Source organism: Empidonax traillii, unplaced genomic scaffold (assembly GCF_003031625.1).
Source record: "Empidonax traillii isolate 1590-97213 ecotype Southwest subspecies unplaced genomic scaffold, ASM303162v1 scaffold634:size670481, whole genome shotgun sequence".
NCBI lineage: Eukaryota > Metazoa > Chordata > Aves > Passeriformes > Tyrannidae > Empidonax > Empidonax traillii.
This window is the reverse complement of record NW_020955827.1, coordinates 97,962-119,236: the sequence shown is the minus strand read 5'-3', so window position 1 is coordinate 119,236 and position 21,275 is coordinate 97,962. Positions and strand designations below refer to the sequence as shown.

The 21,275-nt window shown below is 36.5% G+C and overlaps 1 protein-coding gene across 7 annotated transcripts in view; it reads right to left on the bottom strand.

Annotated features, from left to right (window-relative positions):
• LOC114065274 (ankyrin repeat and sterile alpha motif domain-containing protein 1B-like) overlaps positions 1-21,275 on the bottom strand; it is a 216,822-nt gene that overhangs the window by 114,885 nt on the left and 80,662 nt on the right. The window contains exon 1 of one of the 7 annotated variants that reach the window (XM_027899040.1): positions 6,579-6,597. The exons of the other annotated variants lie outside the window; for them this stretch is intronic. The gene's annotated coding sequence lies outside the window, so the exon portion shown is untranslated. Of the gene's footprint in view, positions 1-6,578; positions 6,598-21,275 lie in introns of those variants that run through there. 7 annotated transcript variants of the gene reach the window in all.

The window sequence follows — 21,275 nt, the reverse complement described above, 5'->3', positions numbered from 1 at the left end:
GAACACAGATCACTTAAAGGTTTTTATTCTCCTAGTTATATAGGACAGACAGGCCCTCTACATGTTAAGAATCACAACAAGAACAGCTATGGTTCCCCTCTATCAATTGCTGTGGTCCACCGTTGTACAAACATGCATTCATCCCGCTCATTGCCTATTTGTGTGTTAATTTAGTTTTCCAGTCTACTATGCTGTTATACATCAAAGCTAGAGTTGTATTAGTCTAAAATTGCATTTCACTGAAAAATGTCATTCAGATGCATATCCACATAATTATGTATTTTACTAACAAAATCAAAGCAGGTACCACAGTGTGTCATAATTTCCAACACAACATTAACCACTCCCAACAGAAATCTACTTTACAAATCAAGCATACTTTTTAATTGGTCATGAACCCAAAGCCCGCGAGGACATCTCAAAAACCAGTGTTTCAGCCTATTGAGAGCCTTCTGAGAGACTCTCTAGATCTGGGCCCAATCTATAACTTCTGTGTAAACATCTTTCTGAGCAACCTATTCATATGAATTGCACTGTTAATCACCAATATTCCCACCTCCTGTAAAACATAATTTTGAAATAATGTTTTGAAATCTGTTCTGAAGTAATTTGAAAATATTGTTAGCTAGGGACAAAAAATTAAAGGAATCAGTGGAGTTTGATCGTAATTTCAGGAATTTTATTCAGTAGATATCTCAACAGTCACCATGAAAAGATTCCTTAATGTGTCAGTATCTATCCAGAATATTATGTAATTATTCCTAAAGGTGCTCCTCCAGAGAAAACAGTTTCCTAACATCCTGATTTCTAATGAAAGGAGGAGAAATGCCTGCAAAAGTTGAAACCTGGCAAAATTATAAAAAAAGTAATCTTGCTAAATAAGCTATTACTGATCTTAAGTATGAGTTTATGTACATGTGAAATTGTTTTTTACAACATGAAACTTGATTTACCTTTAATAATGGAAAAAGTAATGTCCGATACTGGAATCGCATCACCAGCTATCAATTTATGACTATCACCTTATTAAGAGCTTAAAAATATTTAAACCGGCTTTTGTGACCAGAAAAGATATCATTTTCTTAATAATTTTGGTTGTCACATAATAAGTGGAAAGTTAAAAGCCCTACCTTTAATAATAGCTAAAATAACTCAAAAAGTATTTTGCCTGATCTCCTAAAAAAATGCAAAAAAAGATGATCCAGCTATCTAGGTATACAGTATCTGCCAGTAACCAGTTTAGAGAAAAAAATGAAATAATCATCTCTCCGGGTTGTAAATAGCAATTAATTACATAGCAATTTGAGATTTTCCCCCTTTTGACACTATTTATTATTCATTGTCCTGTGAATTGTTCTAACTTTCCCAATAGTAATTATTATTCAGTTTATTATTATAGTTTCTTTTTTTTTTTTTTTTCAGTTCAGATTTAACTCAGCTTTTCTCTTAACTGCTTCCAACTGTCTATGTATTTATTTAAACCTTTTATGGTCATTTTGTCCATTCTTTCAAATTCACATTCCCCCACTGGAGAAGTATATCAGTTCACATTCCAAACTTCCCCACAGTCCCGTCAGCACTCTTCAAACCATTTTGCAAGCATCAGCTCCACAGACACTTGAATAATTTTGCTTTTTAAGTACACATACTCCTTAACCAACAACACTGACAATTTGTAACAAATATAGAAGCTAGAATGGCAGCCATGAAATATATTTCACATAGTCCATTCCAGAGTCATCAAACAGCCGCATTAACAAGTCAGTATTAACAGCCTGTGTCAGCTTTGAAGGATTTCAGATTCAAAAAGAAAGAACGGGCTCTGTATGATGCTCCTAATTCCTCAGCTTATCTAGCTGCAAGAAAATGTGAATGTGTATGCATGACCTGAAAGGAGTTCACTCTTTCTTGCTATTAAAAGAACAGTATCTGCATCAGTGTAGACATATTATCATTATATATTACCACACTATACAACTAACAATGAGGAGATTTAAAAAGTATGCAATACTAAACTATACAAGAATTATTAGGCATGTATTGGGCATGATGGTTACCACAAAATGAACCTTGTTCATTTTCTGTACAGTACTCCCTGGTCCCATACTGTTCATCTGCTTTTGCTCCCTTGACCTTTTAATACAAATTTTTCCTAAAAGCTGGGGACATGCTACCTGATAGTTATCCTACAGAGGGGATGTACAATCCCTGAAACACATCGTTCCCCACAGCCTGCAGTGTTCCTCTCTCTCCCTCACAAATGCTGAAGCAGATCATAGCTTCCCCATGATCTTAGTCCACTGAGATCAGACTGGTTGGACAGCAGAAGTGGGAGAGAGTGAAAAATCCCACCTATGGCATCTGAAGCCTTGGTGATTCTCTGTCCAAAGATTAAATAGAACTGTGATAACTTAAGGCTACTGTGATTCATTTTGTTACCAGGTCTATCAAGACAGCATCAAATTATATAGTTCATTACTAATTCAATGATGTTCTTCTAAGATACTAATGCTTATCTACTGTGCTGCTCCATGAAACATTTTCCACAATTATATATCATATCGGAATATCTTGCTACAAGTCTTAAGCATTAAAAAGGGAATGGAAACAGGAATAATACTCTAATATTGAGCATCATTCTTTCACGAACAGAAGCAGAGTCAATGTCCACACAATGGAATAGATAGAAGTTTTACTAAGAATGTTTTGTTGGACTTCATGTTGATTCCTACTGCCGCTTCTCTTTCTCTCAAAATCTTTTTTTTGCTCATTTTTATACCTATTTTTATGTTCCACTATTTTTTTCAGATGTTCAGCACACAACCATTCTTACAGCTTCTAGAGCTGCAGCAAAAGTAAAGCTATCTGCGCTGTGCTCTCGTTCAACAGCACTTTCCCTCTGGCAGACAGGAAAAAAAGTAAGGCTCTAATCAGTGTCACAACATTACCATGTGATCAAGTGCACCTTTAAAAGTCTGAGGTGGCTTATCTCATGTGAGAGAAAAAAACATTTGCCCCACTGTATACTTGGAAGTACTTATGCTAATTTCCGTGCTTTTTTTTTTTTCCTGGTGAAATTCTACACCCTTGAAAGAAAGATTTCTCCCATTAAAACAACAACAACAAAAATGTTCTCATGGTCATGCCTTCCTTTCTAATGAACATTTTTTAGTAAGCTTGGAGTTTTATTGAACTTTGTTTCTTTTCTTGTATGCCCTTACAATGAGGCACTAGTGATTAATGTTTTCTTTTCCTGCTGGTCCAATCTCTAAGGAAGAATGCCTTTCAAATTCATTTTCGAAACCTTACTGTTTTCTACTAGTGCAAGGATGCCTAAAATTTAACCTTGCAATGTGAGTCCATCAAAATTAATGCTACGTCAAATAAAAGGAAATGACAGAACATTCAGAGTACTTATAAAATAATTTCAGATATATTTTTGGCGTAATCTGGAAAAAATGGCACTATAGTATCTAAAAATACCAAATTTTACCCTGAGGCAGACTACCTATTGCAAATGAGAGACTCTGCGAACAATTCTGAATTTTTACCGTAACTGACTTGACTAATTCTGAGTCTTACTTGAAGAGAAACAGAGGGAAAAACAGGAAGGAATAACACTAAAAGTCCAATCGAGTAGAAGAATTCCTAAGATGAGAAAAGGAAATGTGCACCATCTGGAAGAGAAGTTTCTAAACATAGGCTATTAGGTTATATGGTTCATGATTAAAATCTGGCAAAAGCCTTCTTTTCTCTGGCAGAACAGACAGTATCTTGATTCTTGAATAATCATGGTACTGCTGCAAAGCAGAGAATATTAGCTTCTAGGGATATGAAGTTCTGGATCCCCTGGGAAGAGGCCAATCTCTTGTTTGAGTTGAATACATTTCACAGATGAAGAGGAGGAATAAGAAGGAAAAAGCTCTTGCCTATTTATCCTGGAAGCTATCAGTTTGGCACAGCTCCCTACAGTGGGCTAGCAAATATCAGTAATAGTTTTATTTCTTTGGTTGAAAGGACGCAACTATCTGAGTCTTTGTCATTAATTATTTGAATTTACAGTTTCCCAGTAACTATAGTCCAAACTGGAACAATGAAATGATGTCTTGAAATGATTTTAAAAGTACATAAATTTAGAACCAAATTTTATAGTTGTCTTCTGTAGGCAGCTGTCCCTTATTAGCGAAATTATGCACGATAATCTTGAAAAATCTTTTTGGTATCACAGGGAATTTGAGAGTGATGACACCTGACAAATCATTTTGTCAGGCACTACACCAGAATTTCCTCTATGTGAGTTCAAAAGGAGACTAAAATGAAAAACAGGCAATACCACTCAGAATAACATGTGACGAAAGAAAATATTTTATAATTGTGTATCTTTACCAAAGAAACCCTTTCAACTATGGCTATACGATGCAATTCAGCACAGGGTAGATCAGTGACTTGCAGCATCATGGTCACACCAGAGAGGGGATGTGCCTTGTTCAACATACACAACTTCTTGGCAGAACAAGTTAAAACAAATAGAACACAATAACGCAGCTATATTGCTTCTTACTAGGAAAGTTGCCACTGTCTCCTGAAAATACCCAAGAGGTTAGGGCTTCACAGAACTGTCTACATCAGGACTGCAGCTCCCTCTAAGGTTATGTTCTCTGTTCAGCTATTACCTTGATTAATCAAGAAACAGTGTACTGTATTGAACTTCAGAAGATAAACGTTTCTCTAATTTTTCTATTTTTAGATGCTTTTGCAATAACAATGCCAATCATTTTCTTTTAGTCTCGAGATCATTCTCAATTCACAAATTAAAAATTATCAAAGATAAGGTAGTCTCTCTATGTTCTACATTCTCATCCTCAGATTCTAAATTCTAATATTACTTACAATGGTAATATTTTTAGTTAAATTAATATCTTGCCTTTCTTAATCAGTCTCTATGTACACAATAGAATATGAGCATAAAGTGGATAAAAAAGGTGCATGTGGGATAGTTTATTCACCTTGGAGACATTTGGACAAGATCTCTTTTAATATTTAATTATTTTCTTAGATTTTTCAGAGGCTGCAGAATATTCAGGGTCACTTGCCTTCACAAGGAGAACAAGTAGACTAGAATCCCTTCAGGTCAGGAATTATCAAAGATGAAGAATCTTATTCTAAAACTGATGTGAAAAAAAGATAAACTACAACTAATGCAACAGTGTGGTACTCTAAAGTTCCCAGCATGCAGGCTGCATGCAGGAATTTTCAGATCATATATCAGATTATGAATCAGAGAAATTAGTTCCATGAATTGTAAGAGAAGGTTGGATAGATTAAAGCATAACTGAGCATAACTGTTAATAACAGAGCATAACTGTTACATAAAATTTGATGAAAATAATTTAGGAAGATTTCACGAGCAGATTGGTGTCTGATGGTCTGTTAAGAATGCCAGCAATGTTTTCTTCAGGCAGAGCTTTTTCCCTTCTGAAAAGAAATGCTGGAGGTTTCTGATTTACTGAAGATCAGCTGGGTGCAGGAGGCTAGAAGACTGCAGAAAAGCCATTTTTCACTGTGGGCCTTGGGCAGCTGATTTAGCAGGGAAATGAAGAGAATGAAGGTAAAATGAGCTAAAATAGCTAGGAAAGTAGCTTCCAGTATTTGAATACAGAAAAACACATACTGCAGCTGTGGCATTACAGAGGCAATTAAATGGGTGTTCCATAATCTTAGCTTGACTCACAAGCCAAATGGGATGTACCATTTTAAGATTCTGCCTCCATGTACTACATATGTGAATAAGTGCTGTATAATAATGTTCTATCTCCAGATTAGTGGATACAACATGACTAAGCGTGCTATTTTAATCACCTTTGCCACGATGATTACTGTAAGACACTTCTGAGAATCTTTAAGACTAGTCATTCATCTCCATTTCTTCCTTGTCACAATCCACCCAGATGCTGTCTACTGTGACCTTTCTGCTCTTACTTCATTGTGCTGTTTGCCAGAAGATTATTTTTGATCCCTGCGGTCCTTCATAACAAATAGGCCTTATCACTGTCTTAATATAGAATGAAAAAGAGTGGTTATCTCAGTATCTATGACAATCTGTTTAAAATAGTACACTGAAAGGAATGGCATGGAAATACTTTTATGTCATTTAATTCTACTTCTTCTATCCGCTCTACCTTTGTTTTTAAAAAAAGAGAAAAGAAGCAGACAGGATGTTTGTGTGGAAGGCCAGGAATATTGAATAAAGCTGCTCTTCTCTCTAAAGGATTGTCAGCGGGATACTATCACTGCAAAGCCATTTGTTTCAGAAATAACCTTTATATTCCTTTAGTGCAACCAAATTTGTATACTGATAAATAACAATAATCTTCAGCTATTGTCTGAGGATATGAAGCTCATACATAAATAAAAAACTGCAAAACCTGCATTCATTTGGTGCTAGCTAGTTTCTACACCTTTACTACTTCATTTTTACTTAATATAATAAAATAATAATGATCCCAAACTGGTGATCTCAGAGGGCCTCAGGTAAGCCAGCAACATCCTTGTATAAGAATTATGTTAAAGGGGCTTACCCAAAATTCAAATGGAGGGCTGTATGTTATCTTCTGTTCTTTACAGTAAGTGTAGAAGAGGTGATGGACCAAAACTTCCTATATATCTGAGAGCTCCCATTCTGCTATGCTCCAACAGATGGCAGGGCTTCCAGGAATTTCTAGAGTTTTTCCTGCTGGGATCCTATGTAAGGTATGGTTGTCCCTCTGCGTGAAAAAAAGGCAGAAGAACAAGCCATCATAAAACATAAGGGATATCCTTGTGTTTATTTTGCTAAATGAATTTACATAGTTAGAGAAGGAGAAAACTATAATTACCCTTTTTTTTTTGGCTGCTAGATAGTGTTGCTGATTTTTTAAGCACATCTCTATAAAGGGCAAAATGTAAAAGTTCATCTTGTGCTAAAGATAAGTGTTTGTTGTCAGAGCATTACCTGCTTTAAGTGGTGGAATAGCTCCAGAAAAATAACATGCATTTAATTGTGTCTATTAGATATTCAAGATAATAATTCATTTACTGGGAAGAGCTTCACAGTTCTGTGTCAGGTTGTCAGAAGGAGCATCTGATAACTACTTGAAATAAAAACCAGGGCAATTAAGATACACAGTTAGGAGAGGGATAGTAGTTTGTAGAAAATCTGGCTATGCTCTGCCCTCAGATCCCTTTCCGTAGTTCCAGAATAAGTCTTCAGATAGGTAATAGCTATTCTGAAATAAGAATATAAAACTGAAAGCAGTACTTGCTATGTGTTTGGAAACATATTGTTAACTTCTATCTGAGACAATAGAAGTGAATGCAAATGAAGGTTGAAATACACCAACTTCAATAAACCTGACTGATACTATTTAAGACTCCAAGTAACTAATTGTCTTGCTAGTAACAGTAGTCCTAGAAATGCTAATTGAAAAGAGTCCAAGATTATTGGCAGTTAAGATGTACGAACAAATGTTTCTGATGTAGCAAACTTGCAGAATCTTGGATTGGGTTGAAGGAACTCTGGGTGCACTTAGGGTTTGCTGTAAAATGCATGAAATTTCCCCTGTTTAGAGTAGCATATGCTTGGGTTTAGTTACCACAGAGCAAGAAGAGCCATAGTGGAAATGATAGAAAATTTGCAATACTTACATGTTTCAAAGAATTTAAACATATTCTGGATTTTGATTTAGTCCCACTGAAGTATTACTTATAAATTTAGTTAGTTATAGTTAAAGTACATGATATTAAATGCCATTATAGATGGGACCCTAGCGACATCTTAGGTATGAGTCTATACTAATTCGAACACATGACTTTCAAATTAACGACTACAAAACTGTGGAGTATGCAATCAATAGATTTTGGTTTTTCTATCTCTTGCACAAAATATTTGAGGTAAAGAGCAGGTCAATCAAAATGTAACAAAGTATTTTATTCCAATGTGGAGCATTTGAATCAGATGATCAGGCCAAAAGTGACCAGCTTAATTCAGCACGATATATCAGCAAAACAGAACAGCTGCCTTGGGGTATGAGTGGCTCAGAGCTTTAATTTTTAATCACTACATATAAATAATCACATGTCAGAAATACACTTTTGATTTAGTTATAAAACAGAGTAAGAGAAATATATATACCTCTTAACCTTGTCCTAGAATCAAGTATTAGTTTAAGGGCTAGTTCATTTAAGTGGCATCAGAGTAGGCAAACTGTGAATGCAAAATGAGTATATAATTGCATCCAGATATTTTTGGGCTAGTATTCAGTGTTGATTATATGAACTCAGACACTAAGGAATACTAAATGCCTTTCCTTAACCACAGCACAAAATATCTAAGATTTGCAAATGACCTTTTCTACCCTTCCTCCTCCCACAGTTTGCAAGAACTAAATACTCCCATCACAAAGTCACTTTAACAAAGTATGTCAAAGCATATTTGAAATGGCCAGTTGGTGAGAGATATGTATCTACCTGAGTAGAATTTTCAGAAATATTTACTTAGAAAAATGCTGACCCTACTGTCGCTGTGTTTAGACTCATTTTGAGGCTAGTTTTGTATGGCTATTCAGCCAAAGGAGTCAAATAACAGAACAGTTCAGAGAAAAGAGAGTAAGAACACCGCAAATGTTGAACTTAGAAATGTGACTAGTCATAAGAAATTATAAGTTTCTTTTAACCAGTCCTGGAACACAAAAATACTGTATGACTCATACACCCAATCAAAGCTCTTTAAAACAGCTTAGATGTTGAATTTCAAATATTTGTGAACAATATATACTCTACAACTTACTCAGAGCAATAATCTCATGAATACATTTGAGAAAATGATAAGATGTTCACGACAAAATCACATGCAGAAACAGAGATAAAGCTAATTAAATCAATTTTTTGCCATGAATTACTTGAAACTTCTAGTCATCACCAATATCAGATACCAAGCTTGTGAAATAAAAGTATCATTCATAGTAGCCAACATTCACACCCTTACTCATTATTAAATTATTTACATAAATATTTAGCTATGACAAAATACAATCAGTCATTTTTACATAGTTTACCATTTTTATTAAAACTGTTTTTGAAAGAGTTCAGATCATTACAACTGCTGGAAGTATGCTAGATCACTTACGGTACAAATAGAAGAAAATTAACTTTATGCCAATGAGTTTATTGTAAGAATGTTTTTACTTAAGCTTTCTGGTAATTTCTTATAAAAAAACCCAAAGAGATTGGTTATTTGCACATAATCAATGTGCACTATATATTTGGATAAACACAGGGTCACAGACTTCTATGCAAACAGATCATGAAGCAGCAAAAGAAAAAACTTCATTTGTTGAATTTGATACTGTGTATAAAAAATACCTGTAATCTTTAAAACTCTTAATTTAACATGAAGCCTTAAAGCACAACATAAGCCCAAGTGGATATGTTCCATCAACCTAACAGTATGACATTAGACTTGCAGTCAGTGAAGTGGTCTGTGCAGAGATTACTTTACCTTCACTGAAACCACTTCTTATTGCTGGGCAGTTGCTAGAAAAAGGAAGAAACCTGAGTGACAAAAGCAACCTTCAAAATTGGAGATGTGCTAATATTTTCCTAATCAATAACAAATGAATAACATGATAGTGCTTTGAGAAGGAGCTGTGAATTCCCCCAAAAGAAATCTATTTAAGATGTGCTCCACAGGAAGGAGAAAAGTTTTTTGAAAAGCCAGGACCTCAGTTTGAACTTTGGGGATGATGGCCACAGTAGAGCTTTCATGTGGTTTCTTTGTGAAACTGTGAGGAGACTGCTCTCCCTCAAATCTAAAAAACACAAAGAGCTGCAAGGTGGAACAGCTAGTAGTAGTTAAAACCAATCTGTATGAGTAATTTTTACTTCAGTGCTTGCAATTTTAAAATTCATATTTCAAGTGGATGACTGAGGATGGCCTGAGAGACACAGTAATGCAGGAAGAATAGGAGACATGGTGTCAGGTATCTCATACAGGTGGAACCTTAAGGTAAAGAGAGATAAGGTAAAGAGGACAGTGCAGTGCACTGCAAAGATAGCATGTATTAATGGAATAAATAATTAAAATTAACTGTTGTGAAATGTGAAAACAAATTATTTCTATAAATTCAGTGTTGTTCTGTAATTCATTCTCATGGTTCAGCAATGGGCATGAGCAATAACATGAAAAGCTGTCAATAGGTTACTTCTCCTTATTCAGCCTTGCTTCTCCAGGAGAAGACACGGAAAAATAATATGAAGGGCAATGAGTTGGTGGAAATAAAGAAATGGTTTCAGTAAGAAACTGGTCTTCGGTCACTAACAGCAAGACTGTGACTCCCTCTTGATGTTTTCTTACAGTCCTGATGTAACTCAGACAAAAGGAGTGAGCCTATGCTTACCTTTTCTAGAGTCATAGGTGAATGAGGTTACCAAGAATTGAAGGTACAAGGTATCTTGAAAGAAATCTTACTTTTATTCCCTGAATAAAGTCCAGCCAGACTATGCTGGATTTATGGTAGGCAGGCATATGCCACTTCAGACTGGCATGTTGGCAAAAAAGCACAATCTGGTCACAAATCTGGACATCGTTCTCTAAGGAGCAAAAAGATAGGTATATTATACAAACTTAAATGTCTTAAAATACAGATACATATCTCTGGCTGATGGCAGGACGGAACAGAGTATTGCTGCTCGTATTTTTGTTTCTAATGAAAGAAGCCAGTCGGGAGGTGTTTATAGGAGTTTGGAGGAATTTACCTTTTGGAGGGTACAGATTCCTCCAGAAGGTTCTCAGATACTCATGGAAATTCACATGTTGCAGAAGAAAGGACTGTTATTCATGTTTAAAGAAAATCCTTTTACACCACTGTTTTTTTCTTTTCTTACCACTTCTACAGGGGACAAAAGTGTTCTGCTTCTTTGCTAATTCAGATTTGACATACAATGCACTTAGCCAGGGACATTGACAACTTGGCTAAGTGTTTTGTTAACTGCCTTCATTCTCCAAAAAAAACAATCCTAGGAGATTATTTTCTCGTTCTATCTTACTTGCTTCTGCAGGATTTGTTTCAGCTGTTATTGACCCCTTTCTTTTTCCACACTGTTTTGATATGCTGAGCAGGTCAACTCTACGGAAAGTCAAAGGTGTTCACATCCTATTTTTGCTTACTCTCTTCCCCTTTCTTATTCTCCTGGACTTTTGCAATTCAGGCTATCTTCTTTAATTCCTTGCATAAAAGGAGGAAGACGTTGCCTCAGTCTTCTGTTCTTCCAAAAGTTCAGTTGCTATGCAGCTGACCTCTCTGCTGGCCTCTTTCTGTTGTTGTATGACCATATGTAATGTCTTCTCACTCTCAGCTTTAACATCTTGAAAAAAAAGAAAAGGTATGAGGAGGTTAGCAGTGGTATTGTGTACTCCATTTCTCATCAAGTTTTAGATATGCAATGTAAAAGCTAAACTGACAGTGAAGCAACACTAATTCAGATCCTCTGAGGACTTCAACATTAGTATTGATAAATCACCTCTACGGAAATGCTCCTACTTGCAGGACCAAATCAGAGCACAGCAGTAGATAATGCAAACCTTCATGCTCAGTCCTAATCCAAAAGGTCCTATTTTTACTGGCTAGCATCAGTTACAGAAGATGTGGAAGACCTCTTGGCCTTGCAAGCTTTAGCTATCACTATTAATAAATTCAGCAAACAAAAGTCAAACTTGGTAAAGTTTGACTCTCCCAGCATAGGAGGAAAATCTTGATAATGCAAAGTGGCCACCTAAGCAATTACAAATTGAAAAACTAGATAGGCAGCTATTCCAGTGCCATGATCTAAACATGTTGATCAATTCATTAATAGTAGATAGGCTACAAATAAAGAATTTAGTTGCTTTCTAGTAAATTGATCAAATGTTCTCTATTTCTTCTTTGGAATACTCACATTCTGCAAGGCACTTATTTTTTACAGTAACAATGAGATTCCATTTTTACTCTGGGGGCTAGCATAATTCTTACAACAGAATTGAATATTAAAAACCAGCAGCTTCCTAAAGTGAAATGTAAAACTAAGAAATGGTCTATAAAGGATATCATGATTGACTTATGCATGTGGTTGGTAAAGACATTAATGTAAAAATGCATCATGTCCTGGACGTTGTCTGCTAAAATTATAAAATATGGTATCTATTCCCACAAAAAATACAGACCCATAAAAGCTTTAAAAAGCAGCATTAAAAAGCAAAATACCTTGTCTGTTGTCTTCATTTTTTGGATAGATCTCTGTTTCACTCATAGTAAGTTCTCCTTCAGGTCCAGAGAGGCGCTTTCCCTTCCAGGGGTGGGTGCTTTTTCTCTTGATCACCATTTTAAATGCTTTCTGTAATACCTGCCCTCCCCTCATTATACAGGAGATTGTTCTTTGGTGCTGTTCAATAACATGGTAGGCTCTGCAAATGCAAAAAACTTCACAATCTATTCCAAATCATTTAGGAAGAAGTAGATGTATCACCCTACCACAAAGATTCATTTGCTTTCCAGTCTCAGGAAGATAGGGTCCCATCACTCCTTGTTGCTGTGACCAACTTCTGAATGACACCTGGAATGCTTGGAGTAATCAAAACAAGAAGTTGCAAGTATTTCTTAATGTTCCTCCAAGCTGCAAGAGCAAGAGCATCTTCTGGTTGCTTGCGGATTTTATCAAAATCAATTTATGCAGTAATTACTGACATGTAACTAGGTCCCTTGGTCAAAAGGAACTAACCTCACTTAGAAATACTTATAATACAGGTTGCAGAACCCAACTAAGTAATTAGAATAAATTCATTAAGCCTCAAGAGGCAAGCATTTGCCTCCTCTTGCCTCAGGAAGGACACGTTGCTGTAAAGCATCCAGATGCAAGAATTGTCATATCAGCCTGGAACTACTACTATGGCAAAGGAGAGTGAACTGGGACAGAGTAGGAACAAGAACTAAAGTCTAGGACTACAGCTTCATATTTTCCTGGTATTTTTCTCTAAGCTCTTCTGGGAAAACAGTCCTTTTTTGTGCAGTAGGAAAAGAAAGAATTATAGTTCTCATAAAAACAGACTGCTGCAAATCTAATTTGCCCATTGCACCCAAGAGTAAAAGATCAGTGATCTGGATTTGATTAGCTGATGTATATATATTCAAAATTCTCTTTTAATTCCTGTAGAATGGGACTTGTGACTGTGTTCCAGGGCATTTTTTATGATACACACAGATTACTTGGCTAGGTTGCTCAAAAGTTGCCTTTATCTCATAATAAAAATGCAGTAAGGCTGAGTGAAAGACAATGAGGTATAAGCTGGTCTTTTACCTGCCATCTCAGTCACCAAGTTCTGTCAGTGCTCCAACAGAAGGGCTTGCATCAATTTATAAAGCAAGGCAAGAGAAGCAAACGAGCGATCCACTGAACAAGACTAAATCACAACTTGCCCTTAAATCAATAAGCAATGCCCATTAGCGAGCCTGAAGCCTGCAGAGAAAAGCTGCTCACTCCAGCAAGGACAGCTTTGTTTATGGCTAAACTGCTCAGTGGAGCTCAGGGACTGAGCCCAGGCACCACACTGCTGATCATACATGTTAATTAACTGAAAGCCTTCACCCTGGGATGGCAAATTAGCACTCTCTGTGGTGTAATTCACATGACAGCCTGCTCAAGAGACCATTCTCAGTAGTTAGTTCAGACATGTTCACTGGTTCTTTTCGAAGTAAGAAGGAGATTTTTGCTGAACAGATATAAGTCAGGTCATGCCACTTAATTTCAGAGCCCACAAACACTCCCTAACCATGTTCAATTAGCAATCTAACTCAGCCTCTTTATCACTAGTTCTCTCAAAAAATCTTTCTTTAAATAATCTCTAACTTTATCAGTACCTACCTTATCCTATCTACATCCATCAGCCAAGAATGGCCTTGATGGCTTTCTAAAACCTATACGCTGTTTCATCATTCACAGGACCTAGGTGCTTTTCCTAAATACTTAAAAAGCTCATATGCTCTGCTAGTTTGTCAGTGTTTGTCAAAAAGCACACAGATTCTGACTCCTCTGGCTGTTGCCTGCTTCTGTTAGTGGGTTAGAACATTTCTTTGCTCAATATAAATGATGTGTTTGATATAGTAGAAACTTGACTACAAAAAGCTCCTGGATCACTTCAAGATGATTATAAGAATGATCAGAACCATTCTGAAATGCTTGCTGCCCTGGTCTCCAAATGAGCCCCGAGCACTGCCACACCACTGAGACTTGGTGATTCATGAAGCTCAGAAGTTTTCTGGCATATTACTCAACACTCAGTCACTGCTATGATGCAAACATTGCTCTCATCCCCAACCACTGCAGAGGAGATCACTATCCAGAGGTGAAGAGGACATTTTTCAACAGCAAAGATCTCAGAGACATGGAACTTGCGTATTAGCATGAATTTATTCCTCATCATACAGTTACCTTTGAACAGGAGAGGTGAAAAGCACCATCTCACAGTAAACTAACAGTTTAGCACATGATAATTAGCTACAGAAGGTACCTATTTCCTTCCACTGACCTTGGAGAATGCCTACAAAATAGCAAGGATAATTAACTAATATGCTTATAGCAAAAAGTAAAATTACCAAAAAATCTATCTACACTTCCACTAACTTAAATATTACAATAACTAAAAAATACATTTCTTTGTTAATAATAAACTCATTTCATCCAACGTAGTGTAATTTCTCGTATTTGCAGCTGAAAAAGAACTAAATGGTAAGAATGTGTATTTTGTGGGAAGTGTCAGCTTTCTATCATCAAGCAAAGTCGGATTAACTCAATGTGCAGAAACCTATAAAAGTTTGAAATTAATTTGCAGAAATGTAGACAAGGCAAACCAAACCATAACAAAATCCCCCGGTTTCATCCTCAACTTAATTAAAAGAGCTAAATTGTCACACAGAAAGGAAAGACAAGTCAAAGTCAGATGTCCTAGAAATGATTCTTGAGTAGAAAAATGTTCCTGTATCATTACCTATATCCTAAAGAGGTAACCTGCTACATCTATGCATCAGTGCTCTTCAGTAAAGGGATCTCTGTTATATCCAGATTTTGACATAAAGGATAAAGGAGAACAGAAGCTTGCGTGGGGACCTCATAGCAAACTTCCAGTATCTGAAGGAGGCCTACAGGGAAGCCAGAGAGGGATTCTTCGTCAGGAACTGTATTGATAGGACAAGGAGTAATGGGTACACACTGAAAGAGGGGAAATTTAGGTCAGATATTAGGAAGAAGTTCTTTGTTGTGAGAGTAGCGAGTCATTGGAACAGGTTACCCAGAGAGCTTGTGGATAACCCAACCCTTCAAGTGCTTAAGGTGTGGTTGGATAAGGGTTAGTGTAGTGGGATGTGTGCCCGCCCATGGCAGAGGGTGCTGGGACTAGATGATCTTTAAGGTCCATTTCAACCCCTTAACATTCTATGATTCTATGATATAGGTAAGTAGACTACTATATCCAAACCTATGAATTTGCTGAAAGATCTAAATCATCTCAAATCAAATAAAAATTTGTAAACGATATAAACAAGATTGTTACATTCTGGAGCATTTTAACAGCTGAAGCAATAAAAGGAGTCACTAGTCACATGCCATTGTTATGTTGCATTCAGCTACCTCTACGCTTCTGGTGAGGACCCAAAGCATATTCTGATGCCCATGGAATCATGGAGGCCCCCAGACACGACCATCATAAAGCCCTGCATGACAACCCTGGGACCTTGTCTGACCCCAGTCCCCACACCCTGCCTGATCCTGACACCCGCTCATGCGCCAACATCACCGGGCAGCCTCAACCTGTTCCCTTCCTCAGGGAGGTGCCTGATGCCTAGGGCTGCCCTTGTTTCCCCCTGGCTGCCCTGCTCCTGGCTGGGGTAGTGGAATGGGGCTAAGCTGCCAGGCCCTGCCCTGCTGCCCAGCAGAGTCCCCGGTCTTGTGGGACGTTGTAATTTCTGGACTCTTGCTAATTCTTGTTGTACCTTCATCTATGCCCAAAATCCATTCCGCTCCAGCACTGATGGTAAAACACTGTTTTAAATGTTCTGCAAAGTGACTCCATAAAACAGAGGATGGCATGCATTACACGTCAGCTTAGTTCAGTTTTGAAATACTACAGTTTTAAATAACAGTGTTTGAGACTTTTATCGGTATTTTAACAGGGAAGTTGAGTCACTTCTGGCTCAGGCACTGCCAGTCATAGGGAAAGAGGCTGTAGCCGCAATGGAGGGTGCCGCCTGCACCCACACCATCCCACCTGCCAGGCACATCTGACTGCTGAAGTGCTGCAGTGCAGTCAGCATGGTATCAGGTTCCCTCTGTGTATTCCTGCTCTACCATGAGAGAGGTAAAAATCCCCAATGGAAGCAAGTCACAGCCTGAGATGTACTTAAGCACCAACTGAACAGCTTCCCAGATGTGTGACCTCAGCCTGTGCTGATGTAATCAGGTAGCACAGCTGCTTAAAGCACCACAGCTCTGGTACCAGGAGTTTCAACAGAATTATTTTTTATCCCCTTGGATAATATTTGGGAGGGAAAAGTGAACTTGTAAAAGATAAACCAGCTTCCATGGGGTAAGCCAGGATATATGAGATCTCTCAAGTTACACCTTTGTACTGCAGTGCACGCAAGCAGGGCCACACTATTGGTGCAGGACATCAGGAAGAGTCTGTTTTGCTTGCTTTTTACCTGATCAAATGGAAATAGAATTAAAATACCTCATAACAAAAAATGGATATAGATAATTTTTCTTCTAGAGTGGATAGAAACACTGATTATGAGTCAGAAAGTCACTGTGAAAAGCACTGTGCAGATAACAGTGATCCCTGCTCTGAGGAGTTTACAATGTTAATGTACTAATGTCTACAGAGTAAACAATGGAAGAAGTAGCAGACTTTAATTTACAGTTGATGTCAAAATTATAAAGCAATACAAAAACCTGGATATCATATAACGTGAAATTACTGAAAAGTAGAGCTAAATTGTTGGAAATAAGATAATAGTGGAAGATAAATAACAGCAAATACCTAAATTATTCTCACCCCTACTTTTTATCAACTCTTAAAGTAATTTTTCAAAATTATGTATAGTAATAATGTAAAACACAGTAATAAGGGCAGACTGCCAAACAGTATTTACAACACAAATCAAAGGGGTATGATGCAGTACACATTAAAATTTAAACCTTTCATCTGCTGCTTGTATGACAGTATTGTGAGAAAGACAGAAATGGAAAACTTTTGTCTCTAATTAAAACTCCTCACAGAGATCCAAGTCATTCGAATTTCATGTAAGTGTTGTTACAGCAAGACAGTAATCAAGATCAGTTTTGGTATTTTTTGAGACAAAAAGAACTGGGAGTTAAATATATACATTTGTCATTGCAGATAGCACAGGAGATTTTTAAGGTGGTCTAATGCATGTATATATCTTCTGATACCAGGGAAAAAATCATGCTGAGGTCACAAAGGCTCCCACCTTTTCTGGAATACTAGGATACAATGCAATGAGCAGAAAAATACAGGAAGAAGCAAAAAAGAATCTTCATTTTTTCAAGCAGCTTTTCAATGCTAGTAGGTATATGCCAAATGGGTACCTGGAAACTTCTGTGTGCTCTAATGCCTAGAGACACCTTCTGAACACTCTTTCATTTATTGGATACACATAGCTATGGAATTCATTGTTCTAAGGTCAAATTAATTTGGTAATGTACCATAAGCCAGAGAGGTTATGTCTGTTGCTTGCTTGTTACTGCAGCTAGTACAAATCCACATACTTACACGGAATTTAAGAAGTACTATCCTGGACAGTCCTGATGGAAATGCATGTAATAACAGCTTTTCAAACCATGGGTGAAATCAGAATTATAATCAAAACCAATCTTCAAAGTTTTCTGTTTCTTTCTATCCTAAATTTTCTTTGTGTTAAGAACCACCAAGACAATTTAAAATCTGCCAAGCTGATCTGTGACATCATATATGCTCTCCTGAGAAAAAAACATACCATAAGAGGTTACTCTTGAAATAAAGTTCTAAAATTCTGGCAATGCCAATTATGAACCCTATGAAAAGTTTTTCATTCCAGAATGACTGATCTCTCTGTTCTTTATCTTGAGGAGTAAGACAAGCTTGAAATGTCTAAATATTGGCAGAAGATTATTTTGTTTTCAAATAAAACATAAATTTTGTAGATCTTGAATAATGGCATTCTCTAAGTATGTACTCTTTCTTTCTTTAAGGTAGGGCTTGTAGTCAGAACTGAACCTCAGTAGTCTTAGAGTAGTGCTAGTAATGTTGCCACTGTACTGCTTAGAAAAGACAAAAAAATAATGCTCCTTGCTAGATCTTCACACCCACATTGCCTTAGTATTTGTTACAATGATTTTCTGGCTATTTCAGGCAACATTGGTAAAAATAATTGAAAAGTGCGCTTCCGTTATTTGTTAACTCATGAGTTTCTGAGTTTTAATCACAAAGACTGAGTGGTATTTCAAAGACATATCTGCTCCAACTTCACTCTGGCAAAAATAAATATTGCAAATCCCCACATTTCTGTACTGGCTATTGAGTGCTTAATTACATTTGACTACAAAGAGAATTAACTTCTCTCCATAGATACATTTCTATCTATGGGTTCACAATACATTAATATATGCTGTATCATTATATCTTGTTCTAGTTGGTCTTATGTCTTTCTAGAATGAGAGAGGTCATAAGAGTACTTCAACACATGAATCACAATCCATTGCACATTTGATCTTCTGTTTACCTGGCATTTTTAGGCAAGCTTTCTAGAGCTTAGAAATCATTTACATCACACCTCCACAATACTTCTGGAGGATTGGTCGTGGCAAGATAAAGGAATGAGTATGAGCCTTAGAAAAAGTGTATCAGAAAAAGATAGAACTTTCTATGTCTGAAAGCCAAATCAGTGTTTTTTAATACATGACATAACCCTTTTCATACTGGTTTACTCTGTGTACAAGGTGATACCTCTACTTCTAGGCTTTATCAATGACTGAAGTAGATCTCCACTCTACACATACCATGAAAAGAAGTAAGAACATTATTCTGGTAAAGTGGGGTACCAATCCAGTTAAAATTCCCTGCATAGGTTGTGTGGTATAGCATTAGATGAAAATAGATGATAAGTAGATGTTCTGCACCTACTTATACATAACAAATGCATGACCTGATTTTACAAGCTTTCTTAACAATGGTTTAAAAAAATCCCCCATCATCTGCAGAAAGTATCCACAAGTTCTGCAGATGATGATCACGTTAACTGTGGGAGTGCTGTTAAACCCTAGATACAAACCAACATAAACATAAGCTCAGAAAAATGTGTCCAAGCTCACAGTAGCACTGATTATGTTATACACAGTTTCTGTAAAATGGACAATCTCATCCAAGATATAGATTTACGAACTTGAAAGAGCAGAAAAAATGGAACAATGTATGAAATGTCCTTACTTTTTGCTTCCTACTTCTTGTGACACTTGATCCAGGGGCTTTTTAAAAGACTGACTTGGGACTACTCAATATTTAAACTGGAAAACTAATATCAGATTAATTTTAATTGTCACTAGTACATGATACGAACTCTCATTTCAGGTCTAATGGTAGTCTGTGTTGCATTGTGGGTCTCACAATAATTTCTAATGTCTCAGCAGAGCTATTGTCAATAGGCTTATATTTGTTGCATGTGAGCCTACATTTCCATCAGAAATAAATATAAGACCACATATATTGAATTAGTTTAAAAAACATTAATTACCAGAATTGGTTTTCTGGTGTGCAGATTGGGAATTTATCATATCTGTTCTGTTGTACTTTCTATATTATTCTCCATAATATTCTGAAGTTCATTCACTAGCATATTAGGAAAATGCAAAGACAGCTGAAACAAACTGAGCTCTGTAGTCTGTTTATGGAAATTTTTGGAGTAGTTACCTAGCATTAATTACATGTACCATGTTAGCAATAATCAACTGTGTAACACCAGAAATGTGAAAAAAAAAAAAAAAAAAAAAAAAAAAAAAAAAAAAAAAAAAAAAAAAAAGAGAAAAACTTTTTAGACTCTTTTTTCCCCCCTTAATATAGAAAATCCTACACAAAACCATTCTAAACCTACTCAAGAGGCCAGGACTTGTAGTAATGAGTAACACTTTTTACTAGACCAGATTGACACATCTGGGGGATAAAGGTGTTGGGGCAACAGCTGAGAATTTGCAAGCTGCATTTCTCAAGTTGTATATATCAGGCCATCTGAGAAAAAAAGTAGTTGGTATTTGTGAAATAGAGGAACTGCAAAGGGAAAAGGTGATAACTCTAAGTGGATTTTAATAAAAATATGAACGGCTGAACTGGGCCACAGCAGAGCTCTAGAGAAGTTTTTTAAAATAAATATCCTACTTAAGCAATGGCCCATACAAAAGAAAATTCCCCTGGTCGCATAGTTGCTCATGTTCTATTGTCACATTCCACCTTAGATGGGAAAATGTCTTAAATGCAATAAATGTACTCAATTAAAATTCTACTTAGATTGATGATACCTCATAAAAAATGTAATTAAAAGTCCACTCTGATTACAGTACAAGATTAAAAGTTCATGAAGGCAATTTTGAGGGCTTAAGTAAAACACAGCTCTAGCAGTTTAGATAAATACTAGCAGTTAGATAAATACTAATTACTTACCAATGGAATTTCACATTATTCCTCGGTCTTCTTTAACCAAGGCTATTTTATCCTTAATCAAGAAATATGGTATTAATGCTACTATTCAAAATATAACTAAATGTTTGGATTGTGACATACTCAGAATACTTAGGAAAATAACACAGCAAAAAAAAAAAAAAAAAAAAGCAGCATAGAATTTCCGTGCACTAACACTGTGGGTCCCTGTTAGAAGAGCACCAGACCCACCTAGTGGAATTTTCCTTTATTACAATGAGTCTAAAATGCCATCTTGTAAGCAGTATCACTATATAAGCTGCTTGGTGGGAAAGTTAATATGTATTACTGTCACTGAATCATACAAGTCAGGGCTGGGGAGATTCCGATTAGGTTTCTGCCCTGTACTCCTGTCACGCAGGGCTGTTACTTTACTGTATGCTGGTTTTCACCTACTTTAAATATATCAAAGGATGACATTTACACCGCTCATTTAAAGAGACCTTTTCTTCTAACTTTTCATGTCGTGAAT